Source organism: Leguminivora glycinivorella, chromosome 15, assembly GCF_023078275.1.
Source record: "Leguminivora glycinivorella isolate SPB_JAAS2020 chromosome 15, LegGlyc_1.1, whole genome shotgun sequence".
Classification (NCBI taxonomy): Eukaryota; Metazoa; Arthropoda; class Insecta; order Lepidoptera; family Tortricidae; genus Leguminivora; species Leguminivora glycinivorella.
Genome location: NC_062985.1, coordinates 21,988,915 through 22,012,395, shown reverse-complemented (window position 1 = coordinate 22,012,395; position 23,481 = coordinate 21,988,915). Strand labels below are relative to the sequence as shown.

The 23,481-nt window shown below is 36.1% G+C and overlaps 1 protein-coding gene across 1 annotated transcript in view; it reads right to left on the bottom strand.

Moving 5' to 3' along the window:
• LOC125234272 (acetylcholine receptor subunit alpha-like 1) overlaps window positions 1-23,481 on the bottom strand; it is a 475,879-nt gene that overhangs the window by 78,019 nt on the left and 374,379 nt on the right. The window lies entirely within an intron of this gene.

The following is a 23,481-nucleotide window of genomic DNA, read 5'->3' as shown; positions in this document are numbered from 1 at the left end:
GTGGTTCAATATGTAGATATCCAAAATCACATTTATAGCCATTGAACTACTATGTACAGCTTAATTATTATTCAGTATTTATTGTTATTAAATAAATTCAATAATATTATGATTTACTATTTATTATTTAAGGATAAAGATGAAATAGCGGAAAAGTGTGAGAAAACAGGATGGTGGCGATTTTTAGTATGTGATTTAGGCAGATTTTTTCGGAGTTAGTAATTAGTTTATGTTTAAACATTATATCACATGGGTTTCAGAAATAGTATACCTTTCTAATAGTAGTAAAACTTTACAAATAAAACTTGCCAATAATTATATATTTATATAAATAAGTTTTGGCCTATTTAACTTCTAACACTGATTTGGTATTAAAATCAGTAGGTATTAAATATTTTTTTATTATTTTTCCTACAGTCAGAAAACCATTCACATATATTCATATCTCGTTAAAAGAAAAATTCATGCATTTAAGGGTTAAATTTAAAACCAATTATAAAAAGAAAATTCCATCTAAAAGTTCCGCCTGCGGCATGGTGCCCATTATAAGTATGCTGGCGGCAATTCCTCTCTGTATTGCCAGAGCGATACGTTGAGAGAAATATGCTCCAGCTCTGGGGTCTCCTGTGGAGTCAATGAGCCGTGCCGACAGAGGTCCCAAAAAGGCTTTCATGTCTGCCGACCAAGGACCCAGTGTCTCCATAGCATCAAGTGCCGCAAACTCGTAGTCCTTCGTCAAGAACGAGTAAGTATTTACGGCGCTTGAGAATCTGGGCCTGGTCAGCTGCACCACCAGCCTGAGTGCGGGTCGCCTGGATATGGGACTGCGCGAACGTATCTACGCATGTCGCGTCCCATAGGTACTAGGGTTCTGCCTAGTTTCCATGGCACCAAAGTTGATACGGGTTATATCGTTGAAGGAGAGATCATTTTGTGATAACGCAGCTAAATTATAAAAAATATATTTAAAACGGTCAATGACTGTAATGTTGATGTTAAATGTTTTATAAACGTAATTATTACAAATTGGTGCAACATTGAGAAATTAATTCTTAAAAAAAACAATTGCTGTGACATTGTATTTATAAGTAATGTGTAATGTTACAAAAAAAAATACCAGTTCTATCAAAAGGTTTTATTGGCGGAAATGTTAATTTGTGATATTACAGCAACTGCATAAAACCAATATTTCAAGTGGTCAATTGCAGTAATATTGATTTTGAACATTTGGGAAACTTTAAGTTTAGACATTGAGGTAATATCGAAAACTTGATGTTTCAAAGTTAATGTTGCCGTAACGTTGCGTATATAACATAACTAATACCTTGTTGCAGCAATGTAATAAATGAACATTTAAATAACTTGTGATCAAAACATCCTCGCAATATTATAATATCAGTTTTCATTTGTCATGTTATAGTAATATAGTATTAGTAATTTTCTGAAAGGTTCAAATTACCAATAAGTTGAATGTTGTTGTCATATTTTTTCGACTTTACGTTCTAAACTTACAAATGTGAGGTATGTAAACTTACTGCAAGTTATTGTAAGTTTCATGCTCAGTGGGTACGCTTGAGTTTAGCTATATATAAACAATAATAATAACATTTGTCGGACACTATCCCGGCGAGTCACTCGGGCACATTGCACAGACATGACCTCATAACTAGGATAATTCACCAGCAGTTAGTATTTTCCATACAATCTTGTGGACCGCGAAGTACCGTACTACAAGTAGGTACTTACCTGCGCCAGTTCTCGAAAATGGTCGAGATACTTGGTTGATTCGACGATCATCGTCGTTTCGGCGAACGATCTCATAGGCAAAAGTGAGCGACACTCGCTAGGGGTGAGATGCAGAAGGCGGTACTCCTGTACACGGCGCGTAGGTCGGTCACCTTGGGCCCTGCCTGCCCCGCTGCTGGATGTATTTAAAAAATAACCATGTACCTGGAGTCTGTCTTTTCCCTTTCTTATACCATTGTTTTTGTATCTTTTGTATTTTTAGCATAAGCTACAGAAAATATTTTGACATACCAACGTCAACGAGTTTTAATCACAGACAACCGCAGAACAGAAAGATCACTGCACAGACCATACAGGTTGTTTGATAGCGAAGTACGTACTAAGTAGAAAATATCAAAGAATTATAGCAGAGAACGACATAATTACTTATGTTTTAATAGCCAAGCCGAAACGGCAGATTTAACATTTTAAAATTGTACTGAAACACATCCAACTTATCAGTACGTATAAAACCAAGAGTCGTTTATGTAAATGGCCTTGGAGATGATGAAATGAGAAAATGAGCCAAATAAATATCTGTAAGTACTCCTCACACTAATAAATACCCTTGGCGGGATTCGAACAAGGGACATCAGCTTTAGCAGGCCGGCAGGGCCAGTCCAATCCAATATGTACAAGGATTTCACTCCAGAGTTGTGGGTTCAAATCCCGTTGCGTGGCCAACCAACTTAAACATTGTATTTTTTTTTATTGCAATATCTATTCTTATTTTTCAATGAATGTATTTTTTTATTTTTGTTTTAATTTATTTCACTTATAATTGTGTAAATTATGTACAACACACAAAACAACATTGTATACATTAGGTTAGGCTCCCTCAGAAAAGGTTTTCTTCTTTTGAAGATGAATTAATATTAATTTCTTTATTTTATAATTTATTTGGTATAATAAGAAAGAAAAAAAAAAAGAAAAAGTAGAAATTTCGAAATAAAATGGAAAAAAATCACCTAGAAGTTAGCATATTTAGCTGATGGCTGGTACCACAGGGCCACGGACACATTATCATTCCTGTCGAAATTTCATAGCATCTTGTAACTCAAATAGTATAGAGTTTGACGTAGCTTTGGCAATACGCACACATGCGTATATATAATAAATATACAAAATGAACGTAGTTTATGGAAAAGGATCTAACCCACAAACATTGCCAATAGAATTTAAACTTTCTGACAATAACAATAGTCATTCATTTCAATGGCAATTTTATGGAGATAAATCCTTTTCGCTAAACTACGTCCAAATTTTCGTAATTATAAATTGTCAAAAACGCTGCGCGATTTGACATAGGTCTTGCCTCCTCGAGGCCCGCCGGCCGTCTGACATTTTTGACAATAAGGACACATGTATACGATTGACGTATGAAAGAAAGAGAAACGAAACCGCATAAAATGGCCGTTTTCTGTTGAATTCATGATATCGTAAATGATGATAAATCTTTGTATATACGATAATAAAAAATATTTCCTTCTACGAGAGACTAGATAATTTGGAAACCTTCACTTTAAAGTAGGTTAGACTGATTAAAGTTGCATATTTTTTCACAATGTTAGTTAAACGAAAAATTAAGGCCTTACTTTGGATTAAATTTCTATCGAGAAAATTGTAAGCATTCGTGTTTCGAGCTGTACAAAAATTTCAATCATATAGTCAAGATATACATATCCAAAAATCAGATCTCTAGGTTTCCGGGGCTAAGCACACCAGTGAATCTAAAATCCTAATATTTATCGATGCATGGCCTTAAACCCGGCTAACCTACATTTGTAACTGAATCTGTCTGCGCTGCGATAAATCCATTTCCAGCTAAAGGAATCCGAATAAATTCGTTACTATAAAAATATCCACGACACCCTCCAGATAAATTTCCCTCAGTAATAGAAGGAAATATTATTATAGTGAGAAGGAAGTCTGAGCGAAAAATCAGTTTTCAAGAAAAATATTTATCTCATTTTTCGCTCCCTAAGCCGGGAGTTCCCTCACCGATGGTAATTAGTTGGACTGTAGGGAGACTTAGTTTGCATGTTTATTTACTAGATGTGGCTATCGAGTTTGCATTAAAAATAGGTATTTAAAAGGTATGAGCAAACATGACAATGTTTACTGATTTTATTAACTTGCGCTTGTTAGGCGCACTTGCACCGACTACTGAACTCAGGGTTAGTGGGCTGTCATCTGTCAAATTCCATATAAAATCGTGGGTTAACCCTCCATTTTCGTTGGTGCAAGTGGCCCTAAGACATTATAACTTTTTACTTTAAACCACTTTATATAGTCGGAGTCCACATCTAGCGGTAAGTAGTGGAATCATTAGTACCGCTACTTGACACCTAGTGTGTCACGAGTGTCGTGAGAATACAAAAGATGTTGAGAATGTACGTACAGTCAACCAATTGGAACCCTAGGCCAATCTATAACCATGTAAAAGTGACAAGCAGTAACAGATTTCTTACAATCTGATTTATAACGTCACTATTGACATAGTTCTACAGTGGCCTAGGGTTTAAATTGGTTGACTGTACAAGTAATACAATTACAAGTGTGACAAGTTGAAAATAGAGTTTCAGTTAATCCAGTAATATAATCGACTGAATATTTAACGGCAGTAATTAACCCCAACTAACGGTATTTTTTTTTTAAATTATGACCACAGACTAGCCAAAGGCAAAGACGTGGCCTACGATGGAGTAAGCTCGCCCAGAAGATGCATGTTCACCCTTGATTTGAAGGTTGCCGGGTTATATGAGCTCGGAAATATATTTTGTTTAAGTGTTTGTTTTCTATCCATTTGTAAACTAAAACAAACCTACTTTTACCTTTATTTGGTAGGTAAATTACTATCCTACAAATTTTTTATACAAGCCATTCATATTTTCACATTCTCAAAGCTCCTAAAATGATATTTACAAAGTTGCTGCAGCACATTCAGCATCGTTATGCGACCAGGGCAACATGACAGCCACGTCTGTATCGCTCCCTAGCGGCCAGTTCCAGCGTCTCTGTCTCTTTGCAACACAGACTGATAACATTAGACCGCCAGTCTCCTTTGCCATCGTGTAACCAAATTGACGATATGTATTTTCAAGTTCAGACATCCATTACGAATTCTATTTGTTAGTACTATACAGAACATTTTTTTTGTATTCGACATCTAGCGGTAAAGAGCACAATTATCAGTACCGCTACTTGACGCTAGATGTCAGGAGTATCGTGAGAGATGAAAAGTGTATTAATTAACAATTTACCACTAATATTACCCACAAGCGGAGGATTTTAAACGGAGTTGTAATTAATCAGCTATTAATTATTTTGTGTAAGGCACAGCTATTTTAATAAGACTTTTCTTTCATCGCGACATATATTGCGATGTAACAGACAACCCAGATAATATCACAATCGATTTAAATTCAACAAAGGCGCGTTTGTCTCTCTATTACTCTTCCATAGTAGTGCGACAGTGTCAGTTGCGTTTCAATTGCCAAGCATCTTGAACAATTGCCAATTTGTCTACGAGCCCTGTACTTATAATTCCGCTACTAGCCACTAGATGTCGATTATAAAAAAAGTTCAGGTTTCGCAGGGAATTAGGGATTGTCGGTCTAGTGTTAGTAGTCTATGGCAACGTACGGCACTGCGCTAGTTCCCCTTACTTGCCGGACTAATGAGAAAATATACCTCCTCGCTAACTTTGCTTTCCTAGTACTTCTCTAGTTTTTAATGGGGACTGTACAGTTTTAACTTAACGAACGGAAATGAGAATTGTAAGTGTGATTTAATATTCAGGGTATTGCAGTTGGTAGTTTTTGTTTTAATTAAAAGTTTTAAATAGGAAGTTTGGATTTTATGGCTAATTTTAGTTTTTTAACCCTGTAATAAAAAAGCATGATAAACGACTGAATCTAAACTGGTATTCGATTTTTGCACAGTCAAGTGCAAAAATACGTATCGAAATAATCGTCTTATAAATATGGTACTACGCTCTTATTACACCGGACTAAGATGCTATAGGACATAGTTTTGAGTAAGATGTGTACACCCATATTTTTACACTTGACTGTACATAAGTAGAGAGAGATAGACATAAGCGACGAACTTCCTCACTGATTGTCTCTCTATTACTGACTGTTAATCCTGTTGATCTTTTTATATCGTCACTACATAGGGGGCGTCCATTAATCGCGTCATACTGTATAGGGGGGGGGGGTCATAGAAAAATCACCAAATATCACCATGGGGGGTGGGGGGGTCAGGAACATATCACGTGTATTTTTTTTGTTCCTGTGTGATACAGTTAGTAAAGAAAAAAACATATTTCTGAGCAATTTTTTTAATATATAAACTTTAACATAACCAGACTGTCAAAACCTGAGCTGAGTTTTAAAAATTCATGCGCCGTAATTTGCCTCGCAGTTGGCACTTGCGTTGTGCAGTGCAAAGAGCAGCTGGGTGCAAAACGGTTATTATTAGTTATCAAAGATTTTTTTTAGTTTGTACCTACTTATAGACGGACGGTCAACCATCATGGCACTAAATATTTTGTTAAGAAAAAAACGCCGCTTTTGGGTTTCTGATGAAAGAAACTTGCGAATGTTGGATTATGTAGAAATGTGTATTTTTTTAACTATTTTCAATGTAAAACTTTGATTATTTGATGATATTATTGATATTACATATTGTATACCTTTAAGATTTAAGGAGTTCCCTCAATCCCTCACGAATCCGATTATAAGAAATCGAGCTTGACAAACTCAATATGCTTAACAAATGTAACAAAGAGAAGTAATCTCCTAATATGAGCTATTCGTCGCTGAGAAGTTCCGTTCTGATCATCATCAGAAGTTCCATTTCATCAAATGTAAAGTATGTAATCTACGTCCTTGATTTCCTCATAAAAATAAAAAAGCCACTATATAAGTACGCGTGCTTCCTCATTGATCCCATCACTAGAACTTGAGCTGGTCCAAAATGTGACATGAAAACCCAACATGCTGAACGAACATAACGAAGAAAATAAATCTCCTAACATGAGCTACGCGTCGTTGAGGAGTTCCGTTCTGCTCATCATCAGCAGTTCTACTGCACCAAATGTCACTTTTCTATACTGTTCTTATAAAAATAACAAAGTCACTATAAGTGTGCCGTTGAGATTTGAGGAGTTCAGTTCTGATCATCATCAGCAATTCCACTGCATCAAATGTCACTCTTCTGGACATAAATACACGCTGTTCTCATAAAAACACAAAAATCACTACATGTATGTTTATACATTCAATAAAAAAAATTCAAAATCGGTCCAATAATGAGGAAGATATCAAATAACAAACATAAAAAAAAAGGAATTGAGATTTGGGCGGCGGTTAAAAAGGCGACAAATTTCACAAATGTTGGGCTCAACGGCTAATTGTCTTCATAAAACCTGTCCCTTCCTAAACCTTGACGTTGTTGGCGGAATCATCGACGAGCCATAACACTTAAAAATTTATTAAAGATGTAAGGGCGAAGGTTCTCGGCATCCAAGCTCTTAACAAGCTTGGAAGGCAAAACAAGGTGGAACTGGTATGGATACAGGGGCACGAAGGCTTCATTGGCAATGAAAATGCTGATGAACTTGCTAAGGCCGGATCTGAAGACAACTTCATAGGTCCGGAACCTTTTGTGAGCCTTTCACAAGGAACCATTAAAACGGCTATGAAGGGTAAATGCCCTGGTAAATCTGAAGCATTCAAAGCTCTTTATGCGGAGGGTTGACTCTGGATGGAGCAAAAAGCTAGGAAAGCTAGGCAAAAGACAACTCCAAATTATAACGGGGGTGTTCACAGGCCATTACAGGGTCAAAGGAATCTTGGCCAAGATGGGACACGCTGACAATACGGATTGTCGCATGTGTGGAGGAGAGGAAGAGACCGTCAGACATCTAATGTGTGAATGTCACGCCCTCGCCAGACAAAGAATGAAGAACTTTGGAGCAGGCTACCTGGTACCAAAGGACTTCAGAGAGCTACCCATGAGCCTCATCATCCGATACGTGGAGATGGTCGAGAAGCTCTTGAATAGCTGAAGGATCTTAGGATAGTAGGGGTAATTGCACAAAAGATCCCGATGGGTCGAAGTGTATCCGGAAGGGCCCCCGCAGATTTAAGATAAGATAAGATAAGGGCGAAGGTTTGATTCCCTAAGAAAATTTGAATTTCGCGCCATTTTTAGTGCCAAGATTTGGTTGATTCGTTGATTCATGTATTCGAAAAAAATCTACTTGAGTTGCCAAAAAATTACACGTCATATTGGCCGGGGTGGGAGGGGGGTCCTGAAAATATCACCAAAGATCACCATGGGGGAGGGGGGGGGGTCTAAAATAAGCCAAAAACGTATGACGCGATTAATGGATGCCCCCATACATACAATCACGCCTGTATCCCATAAAGGGGTAGGCAGAACACATGGAACTACTAAAGCTTCAGTGCCACTCTTGGCAAATAAGGGGTTGAAAGAAAACGAAACTGTGACATTGCAGTGACAGGTTGCCAGCCTCTCGCCTACGCCACAATTTAACCCATATCCCATAGTCGCCTTCTACGACACCCACGGGAAGAAAGGGGATGGTGAAATTCTCAACCCGTCACCACACAGGAATCGTCACTACTTTGAAAAAATCTCGTATCTCACGCTGCTCCTCAAAGTTAAAACGCAATAAGTCTATATGCATTTCATACATACTTACTACAATTTTTTTTTCATTTACAGACGAAGATACAAGTTTTTTTTAAAGTAGTGACGATATATCCTTTCGTTTATATAGTTGGTTATCATAGTTGGTATCAAACAGTACCGCAAATTGGCGAAAAACAAAATGTGCCGTGAGTTTGAAGTTTGATTGCAGTAATTTTAAATACAGAAATGTGCATAAATCGTTATTAAAAAAACCGGCCAAGAGCGTGTCGGGCCACGCTCAGTGTAGGGTTCCGTAGTTTTCCGTATTTTTCTCAAAAACTACTGAACCTATCAAGTTCAAAACAATTTTCCTAGAAAGTTTTTATAAAGATCTACTATTGTGATTTTTTTCATATTTTTTGAACATAGGGTTCAAAAGTTAGAGGGGGGGGGGACGCACTTTTTTTCCTTTAGAATCGATTATTTCCGAAAATATTAATATTATCAAAAAACGATCTTAGTAAACCCTTCTTCATTTTTAAATACCTATCCAACAATATATCACACGTTCGGGTTGGAATGAAAAAAAATATCCGCCCCCACTTTACATGTAGGGGGTACATAAGGACTGTATCGTTAAATATGGGGACAACTTTGAGTAGCCGTATTTATTTGCTATTATATTTTTCTTATAACAAGACATGGGCTTAATAAGGCACATAATAAGGTACGCATTTTGTCCTAGAAACTCGACGTAAAGCATGTGGTTTAGACAGCATTGACTTAATCCTCCCGAGTACCAATTACGATTTCGGACAAATGCTACTAGAAAATTCACAAAGTGCGTACAAGACGACACAATTGCGAAAAAAAATTGTACAGTGCGAACCTCAACGACACATGATCCACAAAGCAGAATATCTAGACATAGTCTAGCCACTGTTATTTAAAAAAATAAAGTTCATGATCTGTGTATGGCGGCCATTTAGAGAATGTGGCATGGTGCTTACGCTAACTCCGACTTTGATGTCGAATTTAACTATCATACACTGTTTATATCGATCTGGTTTAGGCACTGTTCAAACACCATGAATGTCTATTAGACATTGGCCTATGCCTAATTTTTTTATCTATTTCTCTCATCCTGCTTGTATCAAAAATTGACGGCAAACCGGAACGTTGCTCAAAAATGCGTTTTTTTAAATTATATAAATTCACCGCATTTATTCTGCAAGTACCCAATTGAACAACCATGAAGAGGACTCTTAAAAAATATATTTTGGCAGCATATTAACCTTTGTTTGTCGAAATCGTACAAAAAGTCTTTGAGATATTCTCAAATTAAGCCACATTAGGGGTTGTCCGAAATGTATTTGCTAGACCTTAATGAAAGTACCATAAAGTCCCTAAAATAAAAAAAATATCAGACCTTCTTATATCAAATAGTACTTACCAATACCTTCAGATCATACTCTCGGACCATAATAATACAAAATTATGCACATGTCAACATTTAGACGAGGTTTGTTGTGTCCCTATAATTAACGATACAGTCCCATTGTAATTAAGTGCGTTTTCACATAATCCGGTGCAATATAGGATAATCTCTTAGACTAATTGATTAAAAAAACCTGCAGCAACGCTTAACAACATTTCTCGAACAGTTATTAGAGGTAAACAAGGTGGTAATCACCTATGCCAATCCATAAAATATTAGACTATTCACCAAAACGTAATTATTTTACTAATCCTTAATGAGGAGGCACAGTAACATTTTGTCGCTGTCATTCATATGTGAGAGAGAGAAAAATATATGTTCTTCTCGCTCTCACGTCTAAAATTCTTTATCTGTGCAATGCAAGTGCAAAGGACTAATAGGGTGGCGCCATCTGTCATAACCTTTGAGTGTGCCTCCTCATTTGACAAAATCGTCAAACGGAAATATTTCCTATCTGATTTGAACAGTTACAAATTTTAACATCAGTCTACCTTTATCGAGGACTAGCGTTCATGACATTCTTTGATGTTTTGACGTTCTCGAGAAAGATAGTCCGCTAAGGATTGACAACGTTCTCGTGGGCACGAGTGATATGCCCACATCACTAGCTCTCGCCGTTTGGGCCCGCTGGGCTTATGCCTTTGTTTGTGCGGTTAAAGGTTCAGGCCTTCGGTATAAAAGGTTTTTGGTACATACGCAGTACTACATCAAACGATGGAAAGGTGTGGGCGTCGTTAGAGATTTCTTAGTTTATTGTTTGCTTTTTTATGTTTTTTTGTGTTATGCGTACATATGTATATGCGTTCAGTTCTTTATGTAAAAATAGCTTTGTTTATTATCACTCGGTTTTACTTTTGCATCTGTAAGATATAAAGTTGATATAAGTTGGTTGATCCGGAAACACAGGAAACGACAAATGAAACGTCGATATAATTTGGGGACATTTGTAAAAAAAATGTAATTAAAGTTCTCCTTTTGTTAAAAAAAAACATAATAGTTTAAAAAAACCGTTAGGTACTACATGTACGTTTCCTGTAGTAACGCAGTCGGTAAAAATATATATGCCAATTCGATTAAGTGCTGTAGAAATACCGATGTTGTTATACATTTCATTTCCCGAAGCATTAGGCAGAGACTACGGATGTTCACTTGATGGATTTCCAAGTATTCTGTGATACATTTACAATTCACTTGTTTAAAATTTTGTATGAATTGTAATAAAAATATTCTATAAATGGTATTGTAGGAATAATCTAAGATTCTATTCTAAACTTATAAAAATCACTAACCCATACAATGTAATCGTGGCACAATTGATAGATTGATTAATTGATTGATAGATTGACAGCGCCTTGCTGAAATATGTGCTCAGATATTTAGGAGAACTTGAGCTCTCCGATAATTATATCTAATGATAGTGACTGTACCTTACCAATTCCACTCACTACTTTGAACAGCGAAGTCAAATCATTAGACAGCGAGGTACTTACCTGAAACAAATAATACGTACATACATTAGTAAAAATAGTTATAAAAACCAAAAATTAAAAAAAAAATGTATTTTTTTTTTTTTACCAACCCCCGTGGTGTGGTGTGTGAGGTATGTACTTAGATATGTAAGCTATAACTACTCATATCATGTGGTGTGTGTTAGCATAAGCGCTGGAGTATTAAAAGTATCGTCGAACTGAAAGGTTGTTTCCATCAGCTACGACTTCAGAAAACAAAAAATTCAGCAAATAGGTCACAGGGGAACTTTAGGTTAGACTGTCTAGTGAACTTTAGGTTAGTTCTACTCAGAATCACGAGCATTTTCTATTTCAATAAGAGAAAAGAAATGTACCCGAATTTCCATTTGTTACTTTCCTCTTTTGTTACCTCATACAAACTATAATTATTTATTTAAAATGGTAACACAATAGGAATGTTCTTATTAAGATTGAAAAAACTAGTGATTCTCAGTAGAAATAACAAAAAATATCAAAAATATGACATTTAAAACAAGTGGGCAAAAACAGCTTAGGTGGAACATGCATTTAATTAAAAGTCAGTAATTGGATTTGTACAATAAAATGTGACGCAGACCACTGGAAATGAAATCGGGGACCGCCGGAACGACCACGGGAACTGTGACCACAACTATCAAATTGGATGCCGCAGAAATCAATTAATTATTATATTATATTTGTATTTTAAATTATCACTGAATGCTGTCGATTTTGACCACGGCGACTGTTAACATTGATTATTAGAGCAACGTTTTCATGATCTCACAGGCAAGGCTCGGAACCGTTTTTTTTACCGGTTAAAACCGGTTTATTTCGATTTTACTCCGACCTTTCTAAAGAACGCGAACGTTATGAGAACTTAATTTTAACCGAAATAAACCGGTTCATACGACGAGCGGCGAGACGCGCCGCCGCTGCGTACCTATCATGCTACGGAATAAATCGAACGAAACCTTTATGAAAGCATTCCTCTGAAAACCGGTTTAAAAATAGCGGTTTTTCGAGAAAAAACGAAATTTCGCCGCAAGTACATGATAACGGTTTGAATTTAACCGGTATCCGAGCCCTGCTCAGAGGCTGACATACTCAATCTGAGCAGTAGGTAAATGTACGGCCAAATTCACTGCAGTGGCTATTTCACCATTACAGTGACATTGACACTAGTTTAACATTGTTACTCAGCGTCCCTGACACTTGACATTGTTACTCAGCGTCCCTGTTGAACAAGCAATGAACGGCGAAGTGTCACTGTCGGCCGACAATTATCACTAGACTACTACTTACATCAGATTTCTTGCCCCATTTTGAATAAATTATAACAAATACGTAACAATGGACTAACATGCTTATGTAAACGTCAAAAGTTTGTAGATACGCCACTAAATATAAAGTTAAGGCGAAGTTATATTTCCAAATTTAGTTTATAAAATTGTAGCAAAGAGGCTCGAGTATAATATAGAGAATGTACCTTATTAGCTGTGAAAACTTGACATACGCGATTAACTCTATTTTTTTTGGCTTAGTGAAAATGTATTTGAATACACAGACATTTGCCAAGCTTAATTTATTTAAATTCAAAAATGATAAAGTAAAATCTCCAAGAAGCCAGCTATTTACATATTCAGGTACCAAGCTCACATAACCGCTTCGAAGAACATGATCCGATAACCAAACATTTGCTCGACTTAGGCCAAGCCACCCAAAGCTCGGGGCAAATGACCTTGCCGACGTCGCATATTTGCATATCATTTCGCCCCGTGCTTAACATTGATGAGATCCTGGTACTTTGATACCGTTTTTGCATTGATATTCACATTTTTATGAAATTTCGAACGGCAATTTGAATGTTGCAGCGCTTTTGGATTTTCGAAACTTAAGTTGTGTCATTTTGTAAGATAAATAAATGCCAATAACTGTCCACCCTGTACTAAACCCTATACAATTTTAGTACAAGGTGGCCAGTTTCTGAATGGGAATCAATAGACTTTCAAAATTATTAGTTATTTTAATGTATAAATTAAAATCGATTCTTGATTAATTTTATTTTAAGTCGATACAGGTTTTGAAAAAAAATGCGTATTGCGAATAATCATTGACGGAGCGGAGTTAATTTTCCCTCTCAACCTTCCCAATACAATGTACCTCTATAGTATAAAACAAAAAGCGATATAGGTATACCACGTAGCTTTTGTTATATTAATGAGCCAAACGACGTATCGAATTTCACGGAAATACAATTCAAAAAACACGGTCTAGAAGAAACCGAACGTAGCACTTATCTCAAAACATTACCAGCATTCAGGAGCATCGTTCCACGTAGGTACCGCACCGTACCGTACTCGTAAATACTTAGCGCAGTCACGTTGCATTCACAGATGAATATTGTCGCTGCATGTCGCCGAATAGTAATGTCGACAAAACAGGCGGCATGCGGGCTTTAAGGATATGTTACAGATTATCAATCAATCAATCAATCAAAAATATTTATTCGTAATAAACTTAAAACTACACAATATGCAAAAAAACAGTATTACTAAAACTACAAACGTACAAGGGATTAATAAGTTTATCGCGAAAAGGTCCCGTCTCAGCATAATGCTGACCCGGAGGTCAGCGCTGATCTTCCGACGAGACCATTTGTGAGACCACGAACGCAGCCGCACGACACAGCCCCATCGCAATTCGAACGCATCCTTATTGAAGCGATCAACGCCATCTTGTCTTATATCTATGGCAGGGTATCATTGCGTCATTTTTGACAATGGTGACATCTCACATAATATCAATGGAGCCATGCCGCACAGCAAAGTAATTTAATTACGCTGATATGGCATAGAAGTTATACTATAACTAAATAAACATTGGTGGTAAAATATCATAATAAAGTGGCTATAATAGCAAAGATAAATGTTGGTACAACACATAGATGTCAAAGTATCGAATCTGTAAAATATTCATAAAATTTGAATGCCTAAGTAATTACCTACCTAAAAGGAAAATCTATTTTATTACAGGGTTTCCCATCCGAGTAAAAAGAAGATATATAAGATATTTAGGTACGAGCTTTTTATAATTTGCGATTTTATTTATACAGAACATTATTTTTCTTTCCCTCCCGTGGCGTGGGTATCGTGGAAGATGACTGTTGGATATGGGTTCAATTTTAGGCGATGAGCTGACAACCTGTCATAGCAATATCTTCGTCCCTTGATAAAAGCTGCACTGAAACTTGAGTTGTTTCATGTTGCTCTGGCTACCTTTTTTGAGAAAACATGCATAAGTTTATGTTTGTATGACAGTAATATCTGAATATGGAATCGTCTTTTCTAAATAAATATTAGTGGAAACGTAAAACTTATTAAAACATCCAATAACACATTAAAACAATAAAAACACTTAAACTAATAAAACCTTACAAAATATGAACACTAATGCAAAAAACTTATAAATAAAAATAGTGGCTTAAATCCTCGCCGGCAGTTAAAGTGCCCAGAGGGCTAACCGCATTGCCCCGCTGCAATGGATAGCAATGGTAAGGGTGTGTAATGATTGGTATAACTTTTTTTGGTATAGTAACATTTGATATAACAACATTTGGTATATATTTAAAGGATATAATTACTTAATTATTATTATTATTTGCCAAGAGTGGCACTGAAGCTTTAGTAGTTTCATGTGTTCTGCCTACCCCTTTATGGGATACAGGCGTGATTGTATGTATGTATGTATGTATGTATAATTACTCATTTGACATAATTAACATTTGGTATAACCACAAAATATCTATTTTTATTTTGTATAATCATTATTTCGTATAACACTTATTTATAATAACCGTTATATGGTATAACTATCTATTGATATACGACTAGTATAATATAACTAGCAAACAGTATAAAATATTTCATGAATTAATTTTATTCTTTTTTGAAGGGATCACATTTCTAACCTAACCTAACCTACTTTTCTGATAGCAGTACCTATGTTTAAGGTAGCAGCGCGTTCTGTGTAGGGGTCACAGTTCTAACCTAATTTACTTTTCTGGTAAGTGGTGGATTTAATTTATTGTACATTTTTTTGTTATTCTAACTGTGCTTTAGAAAGAATTTGTGTTATACAATTTGTTTATTATCGGAAATAAGCATTATACTCAAAGTATGTTATAATAGATGTTATTCGAAAAAATGATCATTATATTAAGGCGAGATGATCTGTCAAACTAACCAATCCAAGGGGGTGAGGTGCGCGGCGTCCGGGCAGCCCCGCCCGCGCGGAGATGTTCGCTTGTCGCACGCGGGAACTCAAATTCGCGCGGCAGCATGACACAGACGGATCGCAGTCATAATGATCGCCGTATTTTAACTGGGCTTTCTTAGTTTTTTCATGAAATAGGAGGCAAATGAGCAGCTCATCGCCTGATGGTAAACGATCACCGCCTTTATTTTTTTTATTAGGTTTCATCATTTGTGTAAGTAATACTAATGATTTATAGTTACAGTGTGTTTGGTCAGCGTTGTCGGAGCTTTTAAAGACGTACCTAAAGTACAATCAATTTTATCGAACTTCTAGTAATCGCACTTATTTACAGATCGACAGGGTGAAATAAAAAGGACCATTCAAACTTTGCATAGTGACTTTTGAGGTCATTATGAACAACTTTTATTAAGGGTCCAATGCTGAAACATATACGAAAAAAAATTGGATGTTCCATAGAAATGAGCTGTATCATGACAGTCGAAATGTATAAAATAGATATTTTTTTTTGCGTTTTCAGCATTAGTCCCACAGTAAATAGAAGCACAATTTGATTTGATTAGAAATTACGAGTTACAACTATTTACCTGCAAATGTATACTGTGTAGAGAATTTTATGGAAATATACCTACTTCTCCTAAACATCATAACTGTAGCTTTTCCTGAATATATAAAAAAAACTGAAAATGGGTAGGAGGGTGAAGATTAACATCTCGGCGAGTTTTCTACTTCATTTACAAGTTTTTTCTTATAAACCTATTGTTAACAGAACACAGTAACCGTCAGCTTCTTTGACCATAAACTTTATGTAAAAAGATATTATGTCATGTCACTGCTGTTTAAAAATACACATTATTTTTTTCAGCCGTGAATAAATAACGCTTTTTCATTTTCATATTGAATGCCTTTAACCTATATACATGCCAAAGTTTCGAATTTTATTCTTGTTGTTCATGAACCTACTAATAGCAGGTTACTTACTCGTATAATGTATTTTGATGATCATGATGAAATCACTCATCCAGTCACTGATGAAATCTGTGCTATTTATATTAAGATATGAATAAAATCTAAAGTATGAAAACTATGCAATTGAAACTTTGTCTATTTAATAAAGTTGCTATTGATATCTAGGCTTGGGACTTTTGGATGCTCGCTATGGTTCTGGCATCCGCAGAGTCGCCATTATGTTAAAAAAATTTTTTCGAAGTCAAAGTCAAAGCCTGGAAATAAAATATCTAACAACAATATCTCTATCCAATCTAACAACAAGCTATATTCACAGCAGTTTTTTTTGATGGGATAAACTTTTAATATGGTTAGCAATAAATACTTTTTTCTGGCTTTGAAATGAACATCACATAAAGAGCAAAATATACTAGACTTTTCTTCATCATATTTTAATTCCTGATACGGCTCTAACCAGGATTTAATTTCGCAAGTCGTAAAACTATTCATTTTAAAATTTTGTTACAAATTGCGTAAACGATATTTCATCTGAACTGACAACTTATTACTCAAGTGTTTTTATTTTTATTTGAAATAGATGTCAGTAGTCTGTCAAACAAAACACAAGTATCAAAGAGGATGCATAGTATAGTAAATCGTAGGTACGTATATAGTATATATTATGCATATCGCGTCAACTGTGAACTTCGACACGTGTGTGTAATAGATTTGTGATAAAATTAATTGCATATTGTTATAGGTATACGTATAGATCATGACATCTAACATGTTTTATTTCCAGGCTTTGACTTTGACTTCGAAATTTTTTTTTAACATAATGGCGACTCTGCGGATGCCAGAACCATAGCGAGCATCAAAAAGTCCCAAGCCTATTGATATCATATCCTGACAATTATATTTATCTGGTTTAAACCAGACCCCAAATTCGAGGATTCAGAAGAACGACAAAATGCTTCAAGAAAACAGCTTTTCTCTTCGCTTGACTCGTGTTGGTGGGGGCACTACCGCCACTTATTAGTTGTATTTTATTTGGGGATATTTCCCCAAATAAAATACAACCCAGCACAAGATAAAATATCATACTTCATAATAATTTATTGATAAATCAATACCATTCTATGCCTACCTCGAATTCTCAAGTATATTCAAATCAAGTATCAACTTTTGTCAAAGGAGTCAGACAGCTTGCTGAAGGATTCGTATAATCTTGCAAATTAGACAAATATCTGTAAATATAAAGTACCGTAATCATACCCACCAAATAAAAATAAAAAAAATTGTCCAGCTTTATCAATGTATGATTATGGACTTTCATCAAAATTTATTGAGAAGTTAAAATACTGAAATCTTTTAACTATTATGGAAAAATGGCGACAGTTGACAAACAAAATTTCTGTCAGGCTGGCCACATGTTTGGCATAGACATAGAAAAAATATAGACGGAGGGTAGCACGATCTAATTAACCTTATACCAAATTTTGAAAGACAGAAATACCTACCCTACCTGATCTTCAATCAGTACTGTATCTACCGCCGCCTTTTCTTTCGAACAACTCAATATGTTTATGAAAATTATACGTAAGTTTGTTCACTAGTTGGACATCAGTCATATATTTTCTAAGTGGAAAGTTGTGCTGTAATGACGTCACAGACGCGTCATCTAGGGGTTTCTACAATCTATGATGTTTAGATATCGTAAATGTCACTTGATAACATCATATGAAAATGAAATACTTACGAGTATATATAAATTATCATTTTCTTACCTTTTCAGTCTTTGGTTAGAATTTTCTTTATTTATTTGTTTTCTAGCACGCAATTATTTTTTCTGCCTCCTCAAAGCTTTGTTCCCCATTGTTTCAATGACACGTGACCACGCGGAGAAAACTGACACAGGTCCGTCCTCTGAAAGCGCCGCCGCGCGACTGAAGAGGCCATAAGTGCCATCGAAAATGTTTTCAGTTTCAAAAAATTTTTCAAAAAAAATTTTTTTTTGCAAAAACAGGATTAGTAACGGGTCTTTAAAATTGGGTTCATAGTTGTTCCATCTTTCCTTTGCGGATTTGGTAGTATTTGATAAATATTATATTATTTTAATGACGCTACCGGCACAAACTCATCAGATTCGTCTAGATAATCTTATTACCTATATATTGAAGTAAAAAAGAAGTCAAAAAAGTTTTTATCCCAGCTATGGGAACGATTTATTGTTTAAAGAAGAGGTAGGTAACTTTGGGATCATTTTCTATCGAGCGAAGTTGTAACATTCATGTTGTTCAACTCCATAACATACTCACCAGATGCTGAAATTTAACATATATCGTTTTCAGATTTTTCCATTGCGTTTTCCTATGTTTTTAACGGCTTCAAAAAACGAGTGCGCGCAGCGTCTACGGAAATATATCGCCTTAAATAAGAATTATACAATTTGTTAGTATATTATTTGTTGTTATATGATTCAATAATTATATCAAATAATCGTTATAACGACTAAAAATATATCAAAAAAAGTTATATCGATCGATTGGGGTGCGTCCCAATGGTAATCCGCTCAAAATATTGGCCAGCCCTCTGGTCGCCAGACGCCTCTATGAGGCGCTTGGACAGCTCCTCATAGAGGCGACGCGCACTATAGGCCCCCCCGGCCCCAGGGTTTCAACCCGAAACGCCGCAAACACGTAGCTGCTGCCGAGGGTGACAATGGACATATTTATATTTAAGCAAAATCTGAAATGCGTGCTATACCTGTTTTGTTACCTATCCAGCATATCAATGTGAATCGTGTTAGTGTCATATTTATAAACACCGAATGCCGCTCTAGTGATATGTATGTAACTGTTTGTGTGCAGAAAACGCAGGTCTACAATGATACTGTTGTTGTTTGTCAATGTTTGCATGCAGTAAATATATTTACATACAGATACTCTCAGTTAAGTAAGTGTATTTGATTCAGCGGCGGTGGAGAATCTAAGCATACTAGGAATAGGTTAGACCTATCTGCCCGTTTACCTCCTATCTCATAAAAAAATGAGTAAGGTACAGCGGTATAATTCTGACTGGGGGACAAATGCAACTGATCCATGTTTTACAATGTTTGCATTATCAAATTGAGTGTCCACACTACATATGGCACGCATGTTCAGTGGATACATGTGGAACTCAACTTAATATTTAGTGTTGTAATGGAAAAAATGGATTAGTTACAATTGTCGCCCAGTCGAGATTTGCCCCGCCGTACCTTACCTATTTTTGTCAGGGTCCATACCTATAAATGTAGATAGATACTAATATAATTTTAACCCTTTGAAATGTCATAAATACATAAATTTTGCGCTCTCTTTCGAATTATTTTCTAAGTGATTTTTTGACGTGTCATAGCCGAATGGCATTTCTGCGGCGGCTCTGTCGCGTCAATATGCAAGAGCGATAAGTAGAGATAGGTTGAATAAAAAAAATTCTGTTGTCAACTGATCTCTAGGAGCCCAAGTCACAGGCATCGCCTAGTTTGGGATCCACTCGTATACATGATGCCTGGAAAATTGTATTAATATTGTCAATAAACTATTTTTTTTTTTTTTTTTTATTCTGCAGCGTTTGGCGTCGCAGAAATGCCACTCGGCTACGGGGCCAGGTGCAGGGTTAAACTCGCTTTTTAATCTAAGTATGTATTTTATAAAAAAAACCGGCCAAGTGCGAGTCGGGCTCGCGCACAAAGGGTTCCGTAGCAGCAAATATAATAAACTTATTATGTCAATTTATACACCTGCCAAAATTACAGTTAAATCAACCTATCTCAAAAACTATAAGAGATACTTTGATCAAACCAAAAATCGTTGAAAGAGTTAATTAGCATGCATCACCTCTATTTTTTTTAGAATTTTATACCCCGTAGTTATAAAAATAGAGGGGGGGGGGACATACTTTTTACGACTTTGAGAGCTGATATCTCAAAAACCGTTCACTTTAAGAAAAATGTTTTTTAGAAAACTTTATATCATTTTAAAAGACCTTTCCATTGATACCCCACACGGGTATGTACATCGAAAAAAAATTTTCATCCCTCAGTTACATGTATGGGGGCCCCACCCCCAATTCTTTTTTTTACTATTTAGTGTCATAATTTTGTAGCGGTTCATACAACACATATTCCCATCAAATTTCATCACTGTAGTACTTATAGTTTCCGAGTAAATCGGCTGTGACAGACGGACAGACGGACAGACGGACAGACGGACAGACGGACATGACGAAACTATAAGGGTTCCGTTTTTGCCATTTTGGCTACGGAACCCTAAAAAGGGCTAAGGGTTTTCAGGACAAAAAGTTTTCTTGGATTCTTTCAATTATTGTTTATGGAATGATATTTGACGACCGGTCTGGCGCAGTCGGTAGTGACCCTGCCTGCTACGCCGCGGCCCCGGGTTCGAATCCCGGTAAGGGCATTTATTTGTGTGATGAGCACAGATATTTGTTCCTGATGTTTTCTATGTATATAAGTATGTATTTATCTATCTAAGTATGTTTATCGTCGCTTAGTACCCATAAGTACAAGCTTTGCTTGGTTTGGGGCTAAGTTGGTCTGTGTAAGGTGTCCCCAATATTTATTTATTTATTTTATTATTTCAGTATATAATAATATACTTATTATGATAAATTAAACGAAAACTATCAATGTGATCACTTTTTAATGGCTAGATCTTTTAATTTTTGAACAGAGTAAATCCTCATCTAACACGCTAAAAAACTCACAAAACTCCGGTCTCCATCTGTCAAAGAACCCTTTCCCATCTTTAATTATTGCGTGGCCAAAATAAAACACGCAGCCGAAACGTCAATAGGGCCGGAATTAAGTGGAGTCATTAAGCGGGAGCAGTGCATCTGTCACGGGCGATCGGCCGCGAAAGGGTTGAGGGCGCGGGATTGATAGCACACCTGCCCGGGTTAATCAATGCTCCGATACGGGTTGAGTTTTACGGGTTCTCTTGTGAATATGGGATATACTCGTAAAGTAGGAAAATTCATACGTACAGTCAACAAATTGGAGCCCTAGGCCACTTCTGCTCTAGTCCAGTCCTAGTCCATGGTTATCCAAGTCCATGTCAAAATGACAAGCAGTAAGAGATTTCTTACAATCTGATTTATAACGTTACTAAATATGACATAGTTCTACAGTGACCTAGGGTTCCAATTGGTTGATTGTACATAGTAGTGAAATAAAATATAATTGTCTTTTTCTACAATTTTCTACTATAGCCTTACGTTATGCCGATGACTAATAAAATAATTTAAAGGAACCGACATCAACATCAGAATGATATCCGATTTTTTTAAAGGCTCGGTATAAAATTTGCTTAAGAGTTCTGTACAATCAAAGACTATTCTAGGTCCATTTAGTTCAGCAAACACACTTAAAAGAATAAAGGAAAACGTTTTGCCTAGGGCCCGACGCGGCTTTGTAAATATTCACGACCCAATTTCGATTTTCTCTTTGGTCCATCCCTTTTCCATCAAATTAGAACACTATGTGAACGTTTACTACAGAAAATGTAATAGGTGTTCTATTTAAAATAGGTTTGAGTTTTCATCTTCAAGAATTTGATTGTAAAAGTAAGAAACCCCACGTGATGACGCCATATTATCTTATCGAAGGCGGATAATAAATAAATAATAAATATTATAAGACATTCTTACACAAATTGACTGAGCCCCACGGTAAGCTCAAGAAGGCCTGTGTTGTGGGTACTGAGACAACGATATACAAATTCTTATTGTACATAGAATTCGTCCATGATCTGTGCTCATCACACAAATAATTTCCCTTACCGGGATTCGAACCCAGGACCGCGGCTCAGCAGGCAGGGTCACTACCGACTGAGCCAAACCGGTCGTCGCCGTAATACGTAGATGTTTAAAAAATAAAAACGGGTTTTGAAAATTCTATTCTATTCTAATTTGATATGTTATCTCTGAAGAAGAACGACGTATGATTAAGCAATAATATAATTGATTGAAATTAATTTCCATAGAGCACCCTAGTCTGTTCATATTCTTTTATGAATACTTTTGCATGTTAAATTGTATCTTGTTATTTAATGCATGTTAATTATAAGATGTAATGTTTTGAAAAGAAGTTGCCCGCCGAGTTTCTTGCCGGTCCCATAGTGGATATCCCCCTCCCAACTGAGGGGGGACTGATGAAATCTTCTCGAGGCTGAGGCGTAGGGTTAGAGCCGGCGTAGCTTTATTTGACGTTCATATGCGCATTAATGCCTACTTGAAAAATAAATATTTCATTTTCATTTTCATTTTCCTTTTTAATTTTTTCTCAACCTAGTAAATTTACAGATCCAAACACCGGAACCCGTCTCAACTAATTTGGATTTTAGAAAGATTTCATTAGTTTAAAGTTTATATTTGAAGCATATAAGCATCTTTATCTAAATGTCTATCTGACTACCAGTAAACTTAGTTACCTACGTGGAAATTTAAGTCGAGTCACGTATGTACTCACTGCACTTGCAAAGGAAATTTTCATAGTGCGCCTATTAAATTAAATGCAAAAAATATAGAACCAAATCGAATCACCGCGCGCGGCTGTCGTCAATATTCGTGGAAATCGATTCTCGGCTCGCTCGGTCGTCACAGAAGGATCCTTTGCGACTCGATTTTCAACGGAATTTAATCGAAACCGGATTATTGAGATAATCGGATCGCCGTGTGTGATTTTATTCGGGGGCGTGGAGATTCGATATGTTGATTGGCGGTTACATAATGGTTATTAATTTAATATTTAGGTACTTA